The following is a 20124-nucleotide window of genomic DNA, read 5'->3' as shown; positions in this document are numbered from 1 at the left end:
AAAAGAGCCACGATGCTCTGGGAAAAATTTACGAATGCGTACTAAACACTGATTCGACTTACGCGTGTGTCTAAAATATAAACGCAACTCTATTGGAAGCAGCTGTGCTTCGTAAAACAACGAACTACTTTACGAAACAAATTGATTCTACTGACCGCATTGCACGCGGTCATCAAAATGTCTGAAAGAAAACCTGAAATTAAAAATAAAAAACAATTAAATAACCTCACATATGCTTTCCAGCTTTCTTTTTTTCTTACTTTTCGGTTGCTTATAGAAAATACTGTGTTTTAATTAAAATAATTGTTCAATTTGAAAATAAATATGCAATCGGGAATAAGCAGTCGTTATTTGACGACGCCCTCTGGAACAGTTACATAATCGAAATCACGTACGCGTCCTAATTCAAAATCTATTTCACTTTTATCTGAACACAGACTTGTCTATTCATCAATTTAATACTAAATTCAATATTAAATCGATCAAAAGACAAAAATTTATAAACATTTATAGGTTCGTACTCGTTTGTTGAATTAAAGTTGATTTTCTCGATATTTCACTGCAAATTCCTCAGATTCGACATTTTGAGACATCGTGGAGTCCATTGCTGTTCCCGGAGCGTTCCTCCCCAAATTGCAGCAATCAGAGCCTGTAACGAGAATATAACACAAATTTCGATCAAATGTATTATAATTAATGCACTTATATGTTCATGAAGCAACAACTGAACCCGAAATGTGGTCTATGAGTTGATAATTTCGTTTAGAAGTATCATAATTAACGTCGATTAAACGTGGAAAAAAAGACGCGTAGCAGATTCAACTTTTTTCGCGATTCAGACTAAATTTGTAATAGAAACGTATTAATATTGAACAAAGGTACTAATTCAGAGAGACAAGGAGTAGTAGTAGCGATTATAAACATTTAAATGACAATAATTGAGCAGTATATACCTAATTAGATGCGAAGCTGTCAACGCACCTAACTACACCGATCTCCAGAGGACGAATGACGTCACGAAAGCAGAGCAGTCGCTAACCGAAGAAGAGTAATGGGTGGGGGATAGAGTGAGGTAGTCACGTAGCCCGCGTCTCGATTCTCGATGTGTTTTCGAAAGAAAGGTTAAACGTTATATCTCGAATATCTGAAAATAAATAAAATAAATACAGAATTATACCAGACAAACAATTAATTAATTAATGATTTACTATCGTTATATTCTTGTGACGTCAGAATGCACAGCATTCATTGGTCCATTGTCATTGGTTCATTGTCATTGGCTTATTGTTAATGGTTCATCGTCATTGGTTCTGCGTGAACATCGAATATCGATTTCGTTACGCAACACACAACATTAATTCTAACCATAGGAACACATAATATATTAATATTAACTTCAATCCGTTTCTTGTATAAATATGCCTTTTGTGTATAGTATATTTTCTAAAGTTACTTGTTTTAATTCTCACTAGATTTACATAAAAATCTATCTTGATTCTGTATCGATAACATGAGGTTAGATACAATTATGGTAAACACCATAAACTGTATGCAGTTCAGATTATTAGTCAGTAGAGCAAACATAGGTGGAGCAGACGTCACAAACGATACTTTTTTCGTAACACGAGTGAAGAGCACAGACAATGCATACTGTAGTCGTGTCAAGCGATCGTTTTTCGCGTCAGACGGACAAGGAATTCGTGAATCCAGCTCCAAGGTGAAGTCGAGCAGTCGACGACTGAGGATGTAAACACAGGCTAACCGAGGTTTCAAAACACAGGTGTTCCGAATCACTATCCTTGGCTTACGAATGATAGCAATGGTAAGAATAAAATTTCTTTTGAAAAATATTCTAGAATACACAAGAAATAGGTACAGATCAGTAATTGACTGGAACAGTTATTTAGTGGGAATCTGTGTCTTATGACGTAAAATATACGTATCGTGAAAAATTAATATTTTTGTGTATTCATTGGGTGTGACGTTACAAAAGGACAACGATACACGTTCCATCCCTTTGCAGTCGAAGTCATCTTTTCCTCCGATCAGATTTCATCAGTTACAAACAACCGGTGGCGACTGAAATATGGAACGACAGAGTGAGTGAAAAAGAAATTACTACATTTACATCACTCTTAAAAGAGAAATCGATAGAATTTGTGTAATTCGTACAGAAACAAAATTACATTTGTCTTGTTCCTATTGTTACAAATATAATACGCTATTCGTATGCTTAATAATCGTCGAAATCAGAGTCTAATCTTGTATTTAATCTTGCGTAATGAATAGACTGCGAGGTTAGTCGAGTGAAGAAAGTAGTTCGCATATAGGAAGAGGTTAGGTAGTACTGGTATACATATGCGTTCATCGTGAATTTTATACGTTCTTAAATAACATATACGTTCAAAATAGAAAACATTTGAGTATTATTTAACATATAAATAGCTTTCAATCTAAAGTTTCGTGGAGGTATATGTATAGCAGTAGAGGACGAGATTCTTATTCTATCGTTACCGACTCCAGTGAGTGGAATGAAAACGGTTCCAGAAATCACCGTCCTTAACCGTGGAGTGCGCTGCATAGCCATTAATTTTTCTCGTGGTCGGTATCATATAACCATCTCTTATCCGTTGGGTACGATTTATCAGCCGAATTTTATTTAATAAAGTCATCTTTTCAACGACAATAACTGAATTATTTTACGAATCATTCAACGCGTTGTTATCTTAGTTGCATACACCGTTTACGTTCGTGTCATAAACTCGGGAAAATTCTCAACCAACAATAATGTATTGTAAGGAGAACAGGAAATACTCAACATAATTTTCCGATAACATATACACTGTTCTGAATTCTTGTCTAAACTATTTATAATTATGTTCGGCTAGACTTCTCAATCTTTTACCATATGTATATACATACGCACAATACACATTATGAAGTACGTAAGTTTCAGTTAAAGATGCACGCTATTATCTAAGATCTAATATGCGCATACATTTGAATCTCTAACGCTACGCTTCTCCTTCGGAGGGTATACACATTTCTACTATTATTATCTCACATATATCCTTGTCACTACTGTTTTCGCCTCAGTGTATGCAAAATATAATAGAACTACCTAATAATTTTAGGGATAATGTTTAATGTTTAACATTCGAGCATATAAAAATATGTAAATCGGTTTTTATAAATTTATGCAAGTGTGTAAAACAGGTATATAAATTTCAGAAGTTTTTAACGAATGTTTACCAAGTTTGATAGGTGCAAAAGATAGTTACTTACATTACATTTCGCTCGATATTGATTTATGTAAATAATGATCATCTTCCAAGAATCATCGATTTAGTTCACCGCAACTGTTCATCCGTATGCGTGACTCGAATCAGCTGGTGGCAAAATGTAATATTTAAATACATTACCAGTATCCTCATTATTCAACCAGGGCAAATATGCGAGTACTTTCGTCTAGATTCGAAGCTCGTTCGTAATAGTAAAATACTTATAAAATGTTTAAATAGTTTCCTAGTACCCTCGTTACTGGACCAATTTAAATACGTGAAATTTTTTTAGTTTGATAAATAATGATTTATTTTAATTCTACTTTGTTCGAAGTTAGTTCGTAGTCGTCGAATATTTGCAAAATATTAATATAGTTTCCTAGTACCCTCGTTACTGGACCAATTTAAATACGTGAAATTTTTTAGGTTTGATAAATAACGATTTATTATATTCTTACATATTCGAAGTTAGTTCGTAATAGTAAAATACTTATAAAATGTTTAAATAGTTTCTTAGCACGCTTGTTACTGGACCAATTTAAATACGTAAAATTTTGTTAGTTTGATAAATAACGATTTATTATAATTTTACATACTCGAAATTAGTTCGTAGTAATCGAATATTTGCAAAATATTTAGTTTTCCATTATCCTCGTAATTCAAGCAGTACATATGCACGAACAGTTTTTTATTACGATAAATGTTCCACAGTACACGGAATTTTGGCAAATACACACACTTTACCGATCATTTCAACCTAATCAATCCCGACCGACTTAACAGAACGTAGGGATATCATTACTTCGTAATCTTCCGGGTGTCGAAATAATTTAGGAACAATAAATAACGATACAATATTTGAATCGTCCGAGATTGGAGGTTGGTTGGTGGCAGTGGGATATTTGTAAAATATTCAAATAGTTTAATATTCGGATCCGAGTCCTCTCCGGGGCCAGGTAGGACGGATACGCGTGAGCCGTGCACGCGCGTGAGTAGGGATAACGTGGCGCGTGGGGCTGCGCCGGCTTACGGTTGTCACTTGTCAGTCTGCCGCGAACGCTCCTGTGGTGTGGATCGTGTGCCGCGTCTCGTCCCGTCTGTGTTTTCATTATTTCGAAGCCGCGAGTGGGGTGATCGTTGGAAAATAAACATTAATGTCATCGCCGAGGAGCGTTCCGGAAGACGCGTCACCGCGTCTCGTCGCGTCGTACAAAACGGAACGACGTCTCGCTCGTGTCGATCGGTGCACGTCTGACAGTGCCGTTTGATTTCGCGCCCCCACCGAAATATATTTCGTATTCGCGACTACGACCTAGCGGAAGGAAGCCCGATCTGTGCACGACGTTACGTTTCCTCGTGCTTGGTGAGAAATTGTGCTCGTGTTCGGTGAAACTTGTTTGTGTTCCTCTTGTGCCATTGGATTACCACCGGAGCGCGCCGTTTCCACACGACTCCGCGAACAGGAGGAAAGGACAGCCAGTGAGTCCATGTTATTTCGCTCGTTCGTGGGTAATTGTTAGGTTGGTGCACGGGAAATATGGCTTTTACCCTCGGCTTTTTAAACTTCGTTCGGTAGAGATAGCTGCGTACCTCGCGATTGTTTACGCTTTTACCCAAAACCAACAGGCTCTGGTACTCCCTGGCGATAAGAATAAAAATCCGAGCATCTCTGTCGTACAATTTGTCGTCGGAACTAGCGAGTCGAATAGAAAATATACCAACTCCAACGTCGGTTAATCGAAGCTTTTTGATATTTGCACGACTCGAGATCTTTCCTTAACAATAGAAAAAAACCCTGTTATCTTTTTAATACGGTGTACAACGGCAGTCAATCAATTGTCATTCATCTCGTGTTATCGTACCATAGAGCATTCGAACATGAATGGAGCAACATTTGGCGTTCACCAACCTAATACAAGACAGGTCGAACGTTTCGTGCGAAGCAACGGGCGAAGTGGCACAAAAAGGAGTTACATAAATATTTACGCGTTCATTTACTGCGAAATGAACTCGACCGTTGTACGGGAGCGGGCGCGTAAACATAGCACGAGCGTCGAATACCTCGAAAAATTGTATTTCGTGAAAGAGGGAGAGAGTAAATCAGGTGTCTCGTTTTCGACACAGGTGAGACCCATCTCGCACGTTGCTACGTAAAATGTTTGGTCCGCGCCTATTGTGTAAGACGTGTCGCGTGCATTGACCGTGGGACCAGTGACAAATTATATTTCGAGCGAATATCGTGTGCACGCGCATCTCGACCAAAGTCTTCGCGTCGCAGTTGGGATATATTCGATCAAATAGTCGATACGTTTAATCGCATTTACCGTTATTAGTCATCGACGGTCATATTTAGTTAAATAAAGCTCGTGAAACCTTTCCAATTTCAGTGATTATCGAAGCTGCGTGATTTTCGCGTTTCAAAATCGCATTATGCAAACGATACGCTTTGCCGCCGATTCAACATTTATTTGCGCAAAATTTGAATCTTGGCTAAATTGTAATCCGCGTGAAATTATTTATTCGTCGTTGTAGCGTCGCGCGATTCAATTTCTATTGTAATGATAATGTTATACTTTCGTCGTGCGTCGCGTGTGAAATTTGGACATGAAATGTACTTTTAACGAGTTGCACGAACTATTGCCTGAAAAGCTTCGTAGGCATGTAAATAAAATAAACGTTCAATTTACTGGAATTCTCGCTGTTTTTCCATATCGACGCTGAGTGAGTTGAAACGCGGTGGAATAAAATAGTTTGAAAATCTAAATCCCCGAACTGGACTACCCATGTTCACTACTTTTTTTTTATCAAACGCCGCAACGACGAATAATACACAATTTTTACAATAACGGGAACTTGACTTCGATTCGCGCTTTTGCTGTTTATGCGTCGAGATCAATGTCGAGCGAAATTTAAATTCAAATCAGTCGCAGTTACCTTCCTACGCGTCGAATCATTATCGAGGCCTCCGCCGCTTCGTAGCTCGAATCTGTCTTTATTTATCGTCTATAAATCACTGAAAGAAACGTGGGTTGATGCTTGTCCCACGGTCAAGTTATTACGCTCATAATTCGACGTACGATCGAGGCTCCCAGCGTCGAGGAGACGATCGAGACAGCGCAACGCGCTAAATTCGAAAAAGTAAAAACTCGAGCCTCGTACGTCTGTTGATGCGAGTCAACGTCGCGTCGCTCCAATTACTTCAATTATAGTAGCGTCACGCTGATTCGAGCGCACAATGGATTTTTTAATGGCCCCTGTTTCTGATTGGTCTTGCGTGGAACGACGTTGGGAATTCGCAATTAATTGCAGTTGTTTTTCCGGCGCCAAGCATTGCTTTATATATTTTTAAACTGGAAATTTTTGATCCTTCGATTATCCTTTTTTGCTACAAAACGATTCAGTTCATATTAGAATGTAATATACGATTTTCCTCAATGAACTTTCGTTTCATTTGGAGGCCTACAAAATTTTTTTTTTAAAGTCAAATAGTTTGAATTAGGAACAGTCACTGAATTATAGAATTGCACCCAAGTCCATTTTACATCTCTTTTACGTGGAATCAACGTTTTCCCCGTTGCATCTCTTGCAACAACACAGTAGATCTGAAACTCGGTGCACTCGAATCGGCTTGGCAGCGCCCGTCGATCAGAATTTCAAAAGTTGTACCGCTCCGGGGCGCGCTAGCGCGTCGAATCGCTTCACTTTCAAGTTCACCGGCCTGAGATTCGAGCAATCTCCGTTTCGATCGTCCCGCGAAACGCCGTCGAGCCTCGACCGTCGACCATTTTTCTAACCCAGTTTCCTTGGCAAGCGTGTGCAACCCGGTCGACTCACGGGAGACTCTCTCGTCAACACGAGTGCTGGCGGCCGGTTGGCACACCTGTTGTTCGAGTTTCACGCGAGCTGGCTCGCTTTAAGCCCGCGAGCACGCTCGCGAAGTCTGCTTTCGCGACAACGGTCCACGAAATCGTGCCATCCACGCTTATACGGGCTCGTTGCTTGCGTATTATCCGATAAACAAACTATAATTTCACCGGGATGCGACGTGAGATCGCGTGCATAAGTTTGATGAACCGCAGAGCAAGGTTGAGCAACGAGATATCGAATGACATCGCTGGCTAGGCTCCTCCTTCGCGCTCGAGCCACTCCCTCCGGGGATATTGTTAATGTTGTCGGATAGTACGCCCTGGCCCGCCTTGGTGTTCCTGTTGCGCGGGTTGAACGAAGGAGAAACGGAATTCGTCGCAAACGACGGCCACGGTGACCTAAATCCGACACGACGAGAACGACCGTGACGAGAGCAATGTAATTTCTCATCCGTCGCTCGACGTGTGCAGCGATAGAATTATTGAAATTTTCGAGCAATTAAGGACAATTCGAGCAAATCGTGCCGACGAGTAGTGCCGATTCGGAGGAACGCCGTGCACGGACGTGTAACCGTGATTGATGCGAGGTAAATCAAGTTTCGCGTGGTCGGACCTGGCCAGAAAATTGGTTGCAGTCGTTAATAAAAAATAGAAATCATGATATCGACAGAAGCTATTTTGTTTTCATCGAACATTCTTATCGAGTTTTAACGAAGTATGTAATTTGCTGTTGATTGTTTTACATTTTAATTAACTTCTTAAACCAGATGGTACGTAATTTCTTGCATACAATCTTGAGCAATTTTGTAAGGAAATAAAATTTATATTTTTAAGATAATCGTTAAGGTAGTGGATATGTTCGACTGTTAATGAGACGATCAAAGAGTAGTGAAATAAAAATTTTGCGTTCACGTGTTACGTAACTCGAGCAACGGGGAAATGGACGATCGTTACGTCCAATGATTTCGTTTTATCATTGAAAAGCCAACACGACTAATTAAAGAGCGTCGGTGTCTTTTAATATTACGAAGTTATCGACAGTTCATTAAAATGCGAAATTATTTCGTTGTTAAGCGAGTTTAAAAGGTCCATTTATACGTCGTGGAATCGACGATAATTGAAATGTAACGTTTCCTTCGAGCCAGTAAATTTAATGGTTCCAACGGAGAAAGCTGAGTGTGGTTTTATATACTCTCTCGCGATACTATGTAAATATGCTCTGGTTGTTCCTCAAAAAGATTCAGGTCGATCGAAACAAGTTTAATTTTACTATTCCGTAAATTCCGTCTCTCCTACAGTTTTCAGATACGTACGTGATTCGTCTTTTCAGAATCATTTATAATTTCCATGTTTGCACGCTTGCCAACGAAACGTAAAAATATTATAATAATCTTGTATATTGTATTTATGTAGAAAAAAGCAAAATGATAAATGAAGATTAAAACCCTAATATTAATTTTCATTTACATTGTGTCGCACAAAATATTTCCCAGGAAATTAATGTGCGAAATTTTCAGTTTGCGTCGACCTCATTTTAATTTTACGAACCTCCGTGCGAATATCGATAAATGGATGTGGTATGCGAAACATTAAAGCGCGAATGGTACATTTTCGTTGTTCGATAATATCGTCGACTAATTACTGTGTAAAACTGATGAAAAGAGGAACATTAATTATAACTATATTCCCAATGATAAAAGAATTGAATTAATATTGTTTTTATCATTACTGCGAGGATAAAGCTCTGGACAAATACAATTTTAGGACGAACCAATTTAATCTCATCTCGTGATTTTATTTTAAACATTCTCTAATTAAGCTGCTGGTGCATGTGACTCTAAACTAGGAATATTAATTTTGCATGTATTAACAAGACAGCATTATAAGTTCGATAATGTATGCATATACATTCAGTAAATTTCTGCAATGTAATCTCGTATTCTTGAAACGATTGTGTAATAATGAAGACAGGCATACTCACTGTCAAGATCATAAATACACTCCTTGACAGTGGTTTCTTTGCAAATTTCAATATTCCAACTATTTATTATCGTATATTTTTACTTGCACTCGGACTACTAGATCAATAGTGAAACATTAATATATTATTTTAACAATCTTAAAACTTGATAGTAATATGAATACTGAATTTCGTATTTAGAAATAATTACAAAAAATACCGTGACCCCGATATTTGGCCATTGTATGTCGCGTCTGCGCATTCTGAACGCCAGAAGCTACGGAGACCACATGCACCCGGATATCCGTGAACGGAAATCGTAATTAATAATTTCGGCGCTCTCCCGTATGGTGGTTCGAGGCCACCCTACTTTTCTACGTCCCTCGCAGTCTATTCTTTCGAACAATAGGTACCACTCGGCGCGAAGGTGTCTTTTCGTTCACCTGGGGAGGCAGTATTGTACCTAACTTACGCCCATTCACGTGGTACGTGGGGTTGAAAATTAGATAACCCACTCTGCGATGCACAGCTGCACGGATCTCTTTGGAAACTGGTTTCTCACGCAGTACAATATACAACGAGATTAGAATTAAATTTGTACTAACATTTTGTCGGCCAAGTTTCCTTTCAATGCAGCCTCCGCGAAAATTTTGTTTACATTCTACATCGAAATTTACAAACACCTCGAACTAAGTTTTCTGACAGAAATCGAAAACGATCTTAGGCCTTCTATAGCTAATTCTGATATTTGTTTAATACCGATTTAAAAATATTGTATTCTTGTGTATAGGAATAGAATTTCATGCAATGCACTAGGAATCAACACAAGTTGGTTACAAATTGAATAAAGATATGTTCTTCAGAATCGTTTAATAAATAGTAAAAGGGTGAAATCAGTCTGGCTTTTAGAATTATTATGCGTTTCAAAATTATTGTCAAAGCCTCCGGGTTTTAGCAGGGCCTACCATCAGGTTTGTATTGACAAAGCTTAAACAGGGATCTACTAACGCAACAGTTATGAAACACATATTGTAAACACGAGGTATATGAAGGCATCACAAGTGTTTGTACAGTCCGCCATAACTTCGTTATTACACTTTGATATTTACTTGCATATCGCTTGGGATTAATTACGTTTCTATGACGAGATTCACGTCATGCGCTAATTTTACATAGTTCAGTTCACTATGGTAAAATTACTATAGCAAAAACACTTGTGTAGCAAACAAACACACATTGTTTCAAACATTCTTTCTTTCAAAATTCCATATAAATCGGTCTGATAAAGTTGTGTTATTTTTTGTTTTTTTAAAAAAAAGGGAAAGGTATGCAAGTATTTACAACTTATTGAAAACAGAAATACAAGTCGTAAAATTGATTGAAATATTGTTCGTGGGAGTATGTAAATTCTGTACGAATTGAACAAACATGGTGTGCAACAATAGTGCTCGCGATCATCCTGTTATTGTTTGTATTCCTATATTGTTCTCGCAAAACGTGTGACAGACGTGCAGGCGAATTTACCTGGGCGCGGCAAACGTCGATGTCAGCTTCGTACACTGGTCAGTAGAAAGGGAGCTAAAAATTAGTTAAACCGCCCACCCTCTGATTCCCCTCTCGCACGTCCAGCCTGGTTGCTCGCTGTTCGATAGCGAAAGCAAGAAACAGTACACGAAACTGTTCAAAACACGTTTGTACGCGCACGATACGCGAGAAACCATATCTCGTTTCGTTAAGAGAAGTTACGATCTGGACAAACGCGTTCTGAATGCAACTACTTCGGAACTATTAACGCATGAGTATACGTTCGGTTCGTAAGTCAAGCATTGCAACATGCACGCGACCACTAACGTTTCAAATAAATATTAATAATTAAACAGAGTCGATAGTAATCCTGTTTGCTTTTATTTTGGACAGTCGTCGCAAGCATTTATGCATTCGTTGACAAAGAGACGATTATTTTCTATTTTTGAATATTTAGTTATTCGAAACATGCTACGGACAGAATATATTAAAGATAAGTATTTCCAAACGGAAACGGGTTATGTGAGAACTCTCTGCATGCCCATTATCGATTACGGTTTTTGTTTTTATTCGCTAATAATTAAACTGTGATTGATTCATTTCATTCATTTATCTAGACGAAATTTAAGTATAGAATTTCTCAAATTACAGAAACATATATAATTCATATAACAGACATGATAGACATTATCTATTTTTATAAAAATAAACTTAGAGTTAGATATAAAGTTGATATGAAAGGTAACATCATTGTTGAACATTGATACAGATTATAAATTTTTATACCCGAAAAATATTTACTCATTATTTTAAGAAAATAATCGTTAGTTACCTAACATTAAAAGAGTTCAAACTGGCTTCTGTGGATAAATATAAATAGTAGCCTTAATTTTGCTCTATTTAACCGAAGCAAAATCGTTCGAGTAATCTGAGAAATTCTGTTTCAAGAGTGATAGTAAGGTTTCACAATCGTAGCTTCTTCTATCAGCGCATTGCAGGATTAACCTGCAATCGTCGAGGTTCTCCAACGAGTGGCGCCGTGTTTCATATCTTCTGTTTATTCGTAGTCATTTTTTTCTATGCGACTGTGGTATCGCCCTTCTGTTATGCGACAAGTCTTACGCGTCACCGGTCTCTTGATTAGCCGGTGCACCGAGATTAGACCTGCACGTAGACGTATACCGGTTTTACGGCAGTATGTAATTCGTCCTGGGGTTCGTGATAACAGAGCGGAGGCTACGTAGAAATCGACTCGTCGGATTCCATTCTTTCGCTACGTTGAAAGTTTTCGGTTTCGTTTCAGGCCACGAGGAAACGACGGAAGGGGCTGTTTGCTCGCGAATTCCTCGAGTGCACTGTCCCCGAGTAGAGCGAGATTTCCTGACTTCCGAGATCCCTCTGCGCGCTTCGTCCACAAATGTAATATTTGCCTCCATTGCGCGCACGCAAGTGGGCTAAATATTTGCCAGTCTCCTCTGTGTGCTTTCCTTGGTTAGCGTACCACTACGCAGTTGATGGATTTCCTTCGTGGTATTGGATTCTGCAATTTCAGACTGTGTGCAGCCAACAATATTCCTAATAGTTACGTTTTCATTTAACCTCCTATAATTACGTTGGGATACATATCTGCAATCTCAACGTTAAATATCTGTTTCGTTATAGTCAGTGTAAACTTCACGAACGTTATTGCTATTAGAAACTAGGGCACATCAATCTGTAATCTTTTGTAAAGGATGTTTGAGAGTATTGGTAGAGACTTTTACCTAGTATTGTATCGTACAAAGGCCAATGTCTTGAGTATTCAGTGTGTCAACGATACTATGCGACCTCGAGCTGGATATGTTATGAATTGCTGTTTGCATTCTCAGTAATAGCACAGTCCATTCTATTAGGACTTACTCATGCTGTTTCTATAGTGTTCACATATAATGGATTCCTTACGACTCCCTTTACTTGCATTCTGTGTTCTCAGTCTTCTCCTTATCGTTGGCCATGTATCAAGGTAGAGTAAGATATTTACTTTTTAAAAAAGAGAATAGAAAAGTTGAATCTCTTAGTATTTTTTATTAAAAACTGTCAGAGATATTTTTACAAGACTTTTAGCAATTACCAATATTTCTTCAGTACATAATTTAATTCTAGTCGTTTCAAACAATCTCATAATTTATTTAATGTTTATTCGTCGAAACATTTTCGACCATTATTCGAGTTTCTCTTAGTGGCATAAATTAAAGTAGAATAATTATAGGAAAGATATCGGATGGAACAGTTCTTGAAAATGTGTTTTAGTAAAACTGTTGAGGCCAATCTTAAACGCGATATATTTTACGCGTTGCAAAATCTCAGTGGTTGCATTGAAATTAATTTTTACCGTTTTAGAAAAAGTATCTCCCATTCATTAGCTGTTGAATAAGCAGAGACGTAGAAATGCAGTTCATAGAAGACGACCTTAATAATCGAGGCTGTCTATGAATACATCGCGCATATGCGCGAGGGATCAAGGTCGATTTCATTGCCGATCGAACAGGGTGGTCATTAAGCCCTCGTAGATCCTCTTTTAATGGACATTCCACTCTAGTTACGTTCATTTCTGATGCTTTGATTTACGCAATGCTCAATCATTTTAGTATTTTCTACTCCCTCCATTTCTTGAATGCAATTATGAATACGGTATGCTATCGCAACGATCTTGCTTTGATATATTCGCGTAATTGAGTTTCGTTTTTCTAAATGCTCGTCTTTCATAATTTAGTGGAATGCTTCGTCGGCACTGTTATTCCTCCGTTTTGTTCATTTCATTTCAAATTGAACGTTTTTGATACCTATACATATTTATTTCTTGCATTTATATAAGTTTCAGTGAATTATTATTGAATTCGACAATACATTCGAACGGGATTTTAATTGGACGTTATGTGAATAATTACTGAAAAGAACTTTAGATACATACGTGAAATTCTAAATTGTTTGGACTTAATTATAAACAGTAGTAGAAATGATTTTAAAGCTTGAGGCTTAACTGTAGGAACAGTTAAATAATGATAGTATTTCCTAACTATATATTACTGAAAAACTTAATTTAAAAAATTTTACTACAGAAGAAAATTTGATAACTTCGGCAGCGTTTGTTTCTTACTCCGTCAGGTATGATTACACAATCCTGTTACGTTATAATTATCGTATTGTTCGCGAAAGACGAAACAACGCGATTGTACTCCGATACAGAAATATAATTACTAACGAGTTACTATTCAAACAAAGGTTTTAGAAACACTGATTTCCGTGTAGTTTCGATTTAACCCAACTTTACGTCGTTCCCTTCACTGCTATAAGAGTACACGGTACGTCGTAAAACGCTGCAGTAAAGATTTATCGTCGCAATAGAATCGACGTCGTAAAGTCGCGGAGAAAATTTCCTATCATTTTCTCCGTTCGGAACATTGTTGTTCTATTTTAAAAAGAATTCGCGTCGTCCCGAGAAGCACATTTTGCTCAAACAATTTCTATTTAAATCTCTTTATCCGAGAATTATTCCCTCTAAAATTCCGTGGCAAAATTAAAAAGAATGCTTTACAAACATTCCTGCTTCTCCTTTCGCTGACTGTTTTCTACCCTTGGAAACGTTGTAACTGCAAACAGTCTCGAGCTGGCCAGTTATCGGTACATTTACCTCAAATATTTCAGTCGTATTTGAATATAGAAAAATTGTACGAGTAATCCAAGCTCGGTTTCCAGTCGAATGGCAAAGTTGACGCGATCGGTGGCGACGTATTAGTACACGCGTGCGGAGTCGCGTGTCGTTGGGACTGCGACAGTGTTACGACGACCCACATAACGCGTTAGTTGCGTAACAGGCTAATACGCGCATTGTGCACGATGGAGAGGAAAAATGCGCATGGAGGCGCACGTGCGCGCACCGTACGTGTACGTACAGCGCCGTAAATGGCGCAAATGACGGTACACGTGAGAACGCAAACCGACGCCCCACTTGACTCCGCGCACCGAGGTTCAAGTCGCTTCGATGAAACGTAAACTGGCGAAAAATACTGAAAACGACGAAGACATTTCACGATAACGCGAACTCTACAAATCCAACTGCAAGTTAATATATTAACTACCAGAGTAAAGTAACATTTTTTTATTTTTCATTTAACTTTCACGAACGTGTTGTCAGTAGTTCGTTTCACGAGCCAAAAGAGTAATTTATTTTTTTCTTGCGTGCGTACTTTTTGTAACCCACGAAGGCGAGCGAGGATCAAAGAGTCTCGAACGATTGTTAATGACACGTCAGGTGTCCGCGAGGAAGAAAAAGTAAATCTAAACGCATCAACGCCCGACATTATTCTGCGCTTTTTGAACACGTTCGTGGCCGACGAGCATAAAAGCTACCTATAAACACCGGTATACAATGAGGGACCTCCTGTGCAGCGTATAATGCCGGTTGATATCGTGGAACAACGCGGCCGCCGTCGAGTTTACAGAAACGTCGGTGGAAGAGGCTCCGCGAGAATTATTCGACGACGTAGACTGCCGAACGATCCTCCCGTTTGCGAGTCGTTAAGCGGTCGGTGACTTTTTCCTTAAAAAGAAGTCGAAACGGTTTCTACTTTAAAGAAACGCATTCAGGTTGATCGTTTGGGATCCCGCGAAAGAAATTTCTTGAAAGCGTCGGTGCATTTGTACGAATCTGCTTTCGGTTAACCTCTTTTTATCGACAAAGCCGATCTTTATAGCCTGCGAACTATAATTGCAACGAGTAAATTGGATGATGGCCTATGATGTGGAGGTCATCTATCAATGTCGTTCCCTTCTACCAGCGCGGCTATGTAGTTTGACGTCCTTCAGGTATTGGAAGTAAAGAAGGCCATTTTTGCTTCAGTTTTCTCACTCTTAATCTACGTCTGAAACTGTTACTTGAAAATTACGTGCCAAGAAACGTGAACAGTAACGTGTAATTAAATTTATTTTAACTCAAAGTTCCATCGACGCACAGAGTCGTTAGCGACTGGTTACTATTAGTTTCGCGGACTGTTCTTAAATATTTGTTCAGGTGTGTCTTACTCTACTTATAAAACGAAGTTTCGTGTCTCAAATTTTTTCCTTCGATATTCGAGTTTAATCGTTTTTTCCGTAAGACTGAAATCTTTTCAGACTTGATCTTGTACTTTGATAAAATTTAGTAGTAGGTAACGCAATCTTGCGATTAGAGAGATAATCCATTACGAACATGACTTCCAAACGTTAGATGCAACGGGGTTTGTTAACGACACGAGGCTCGATTGAGAAGTACGCTGCGAATGGACCAAAGACAAAGAATACAGGAGGAAAACCAAGAATCTAGGCAATTACTAAGCCGGTCAGGTCGGACCAGGTCCCTTTGTTTCACGACGTCGGTGCTTTCTTCTGTTCTTCTCTCTCCATTTTCTCAGTGACCTACAAAATTCCAGCTCGTTTGCTCTCACGTTCACAGGCTCGTTCTTAAATTCGGACCTCTTTTAACCTGAGGTTCGTTAAAACTCAGGATTTTCTCGTGTAGACCGTGGACATTTTATCTGATCTTCGCCGCTAAATCGACGAGTCGTAAGATGGTTCTTTGATAAAAATTCAAGTTTGATTCCGGAGTGGTCGCGAAACCTCCATCGTGCTGTAAACCATAAACGGGTCAGTCTGATTTTCATGTGTATCGTCGCGTTATAAACGCTAACCCTAGCGTACGATATTTCGGACTTTATTGTTCCCTGCTCTCCTACGTGCTCTAGATAAATATTAATGGAATTTTACATTAAACACCTCATCAGGCTTTGAAAATTAGTGTGCATATTACCACCTGCTTTACATACGATAATTGTCAATTGAATTTTGCACAACCTACAGTTACACTTCTACTGAAATATGCAATCTTAAATTTGTAATTTCTGTTTTTCCGTTTTGAACACCTGGGAGTAAAGGAGGTTTTCTTTCTTACGAATACAGGATAAATTATTTTACGCTTTGCGGGGACTGATCGACATTGTTCATAAAGTATTTGCAATAGAGTTTCTTGGACACCTATCGCGTGGTTCTCGCTTGAGAATTCTGAGGATTACACGATGTAATCCTTGTGGAAGCACGGTTCTATTGATATTTCCTGCTTAAAGCAGAATCCTATCGAACACCTCGTTTATCAGGCTACGGTTCTTTCCGAGGAATGGGAGGAAGTGCGGATTGCCGGTTAAATCGTAAAATTTAATTAATCGGCCGGTGGTTGGCCGTGTACCAGGTTCCCAGCAGCCTTTACCAAGCTCCTGGCCTCTATCCAGAATTAATGCTCATGCCAACACGATATTCCCCTCTCTTTATAGGAAGTACTGAACTGTCGCTATATACGCCCCTGAACACGTACTATCGAGTCTTGGTCGTATATACCGCGTTCAATGTAGAACGCCAGGATAATCTTCCCTAGTGTCTATCTAGACTCTAGCCAAAGCATTGGTAAATCATATGCCTTTGATCTTAGCCCCCTTGTTATCGATTAAGGAAATATTTGTACAGACCAAGCCGTGTCTTCTATTGTTCCTTCTAATAGTATACTGTCTAAGATTCTGTAAATTACCTTCAAATTGCTTACAAATATTATCTTATCCTGAAACAGTACTGTCTTTGATTAAATTTGACGTTATACATATACCAAGTAAATTTCAAGAAACTACGATCAGCCTACGATCAACTGTCGAGAATTTACATTTAGAGATCGGTTCTAAATTTAATAGAAAATTATTTTAATGTTTGATAGAACTCTAAATAAATTAATTCCTTTGGAGTACATTACGAGTAAATTCAATCTTTTCGATTGTATCAGCAATGTCAGTAAAAGCTTCGTACTCGAACGCCTTCGGTATTGCGAGACATTTGTAAATCATCTCGAGTTACGTTAGCGAAATGCAAATCGCGGCGCAGAAACTCTTCGATTCGCTTCTGAATATCAAGTATCGAAGATCAGTCGCGTATAATCGCGCGTCGAACGCCGAGATCATGCTCAGCAGTTTCCGCGAAAGCAAAGCTGCATGTAAATCAACCTCTTTCCGTCGATACTTTCTTCGATACCATAAATTTGCATGAAACTCTCGGTTTATGTTACGCAACGTATTTGTATACATGAGCGCGGTCTTTCAACGACATTCGAAAATTCAATTATCTTCTTTGCGGCAGCGAGTCTGCAGAATTTTAATTAATCTTTAAATAGACTGGTTAAACCATTCGATAGAGATCATCTCCTCGATACAAAATAATTTTTCCTTTATCCTTGCCACGTAAACGATTATAATTTATTTTACCAACCATGTTCATACTTGAGGACCTTCGAAATGAAAAATTTAGAAACCTTACATCTCGTGACCATACACACTGGTAAAAAGAAGAGTCATAATCGTCAACCTACATACGTCAGATAGCAAAGGTCTACTTAAGGATTAATTGACGAACAGACATGGAAAATGTCACGTTCAAATCGTCGCGTCTGTCGATCACGATTCAAAAATACCCAGTAATCGATAAAAGAACACGCTTTTGTAGATCCAAAAACAGTAACGTATCGTGTTTCGTATCGAGGAAACTGTCGCGAATAAATTCAATTTTTACGGACAAGAAATCGTCGTCTTTCTCCAGGGCTCGTTACTTACTAGACACGCACTCGTCGTTGGAGCAGAATTATTTAATAAACTATCGTAACGAGCTCCTCCGGAAGAAAGTTTTCCTCGGAGGACCACCGAAGTAGAATTCAGCCGGAGTCAGCTGGACTCCTTCGTGCTCGGAACATACTGATTGCACGCGCGCGCGTTATTTAACATAACAGAAAAGAGGAGGAAGTTTCCTTTCGGGACGAGGAAAAGGAATCGAGGAAAACGGGTAACGCAACGAAAACAGAGGGGGGAGAAAGCTAGATGGGCGGATAGTTCGTAGAGGCGAGGAGATCTATTTTTGGTGAGCTTATTCTCTCGTGCGTACAAGTTGTAAGTACAAGCATGAACGTGCTAGGTTCGCGCGTTTCCTCTCCAGACGAGATCTGCTTTACTGAAGTCGGAGGGATCGGCAACCTCTGGCGAGCACACCGGGCAGATTAAATTATTTATACCGGCCACTTTGGCGCGCCGCCTCGTTTCAAGCCTCGCTCCGATATTCGATTATTATCGATTACGTGCTATTAGCCGGTACCCGTTTCAACGTCTCTGCGCCGGTAGGCTTGTAAAACTTCAAGCCACTTTCTCCTCCGTTTTTGTTTTTCCCTCTGCTTGCCTTTCTTCTCTTCAACTTCCTTTTTGCGATCGTGAAATCGAGATCGGGAATTTTTCAGCCTCTCGTTTCTTTGTCGTAGATTTAAAAACAGGCACGTCAAATTCATTTCACATCGAGAGTTTGAGACTGTCAATAGTATTTTAGAGACAATTTTTCAGCAATTATTCGTTTCAATATTGTCTTCGAAGTGACTATTCAAAGAGGGGAATTAGTAGAATTTCGTTCTGTCGGAAAGCTGCGAGCAAACGCTACCTTTACGAAACGTATTCGAATAACGAAATTAATTCGGCCTCCGGGAACGAAGTTATTATCGTGACCACATTATCGACAATTGCGGAGAAATAGTAATCGCGTTTCTGGCGCAATAGCAGCTAAATTCATCGAGCGCAGTGCAAGAGATTCGGAATTATTTCCCGCGAGGTTCGGTAAATCTCGAAATTCAAATCAAGACAATAATGTTTCCTATTTTCAAACCGATCAAAAGTTTATCTATAATGTTATTTTATCATCGCGTTATTCGTTTGGAGCATATGGAAGTCACGAACGATTTAACCTCGACCATTTTAAGCTCAAAGGTTTCACGCGATAACGAGAATTCAAAAGTATCCACTTGTTAACTGGCCGCGCGTTTTGACATGGAATCGACCACACACGCGAGTGGATATCGAAGGTGTAGCCTCAGACGGATCCCACGCGTCTAAATGCACGAGCTCCTTTCATCTAGCGTCCGTTCGTTTGTCCCTCTGCGGTTCGCAGCGTGTACTCGCGCGTAACGTGTCTCGTATGTATTACTGACGGTACGCGTTTAAAGCATTGCTCGAGCAAACGGCCTTTTAGTGCATGTTCGAGCCAGACGAGTTTACCAGGGAGCGTAGGAAGACTGCCGGTTTAGCGAGGGAACGCTGGGATAGATGAAACGCCGATAGGGAGAAATATCGGAAGAAGATTGACAAACGGAAACGATTTCCGATTTAAACCGTTCGCCCAAATTGGCTCTCGATCCAATGTCTGGTCATCCGTGGAACAATCTGTGTAGAAATCTCACTATTCGCAGGATCTCTCGCAACATTTAATATTTATACGATTCAGAAACTTTCATGGTGTTTTTTGTGTTGTAAAAAGTACGCACCAAGGTTGGAGTTTATTGATGTTACAATAATGTAGCAATTAGGAGAATTGCCTTCACCAGGATGCTCACATACTACGTACAGTAAAGTTCGCA

At 39.2% G+C, this 20124-nt stretch overlaps 1 protein-coding gene across 1 annotated transcript in view; it reads left to right on the top strand.

The window, feature by feature from the left end:
- LOC122397691 overlaps positions 1 to 20124 on the top strand; it is a 475319-nt gene that overhangs the window by 43218 nt on the left and 411977 nt on the right. The window lies entirely within an intron of this gene.

Source organism: Colletes gigas, unplaced genomic scaffold (genome assembly GCF_013123115.1).
Source record: "Colletes gigas isolate AHSC1104 unplaced genomic scaffold, ASM1312311v1 Colletes_gigas_Sc00001, whole genome shotgun sequence".
Lineage (NCBI taxonomy): Eukaryota > Metazoa > Arthropoda > Insecta > Hymenoptera > Colletidae > Colletes > Colletes gigas.
Note: the sequence above shows the minus strand (reverse complement) of the source record. Positions and strands in the feature narration are given on the sequence as shown.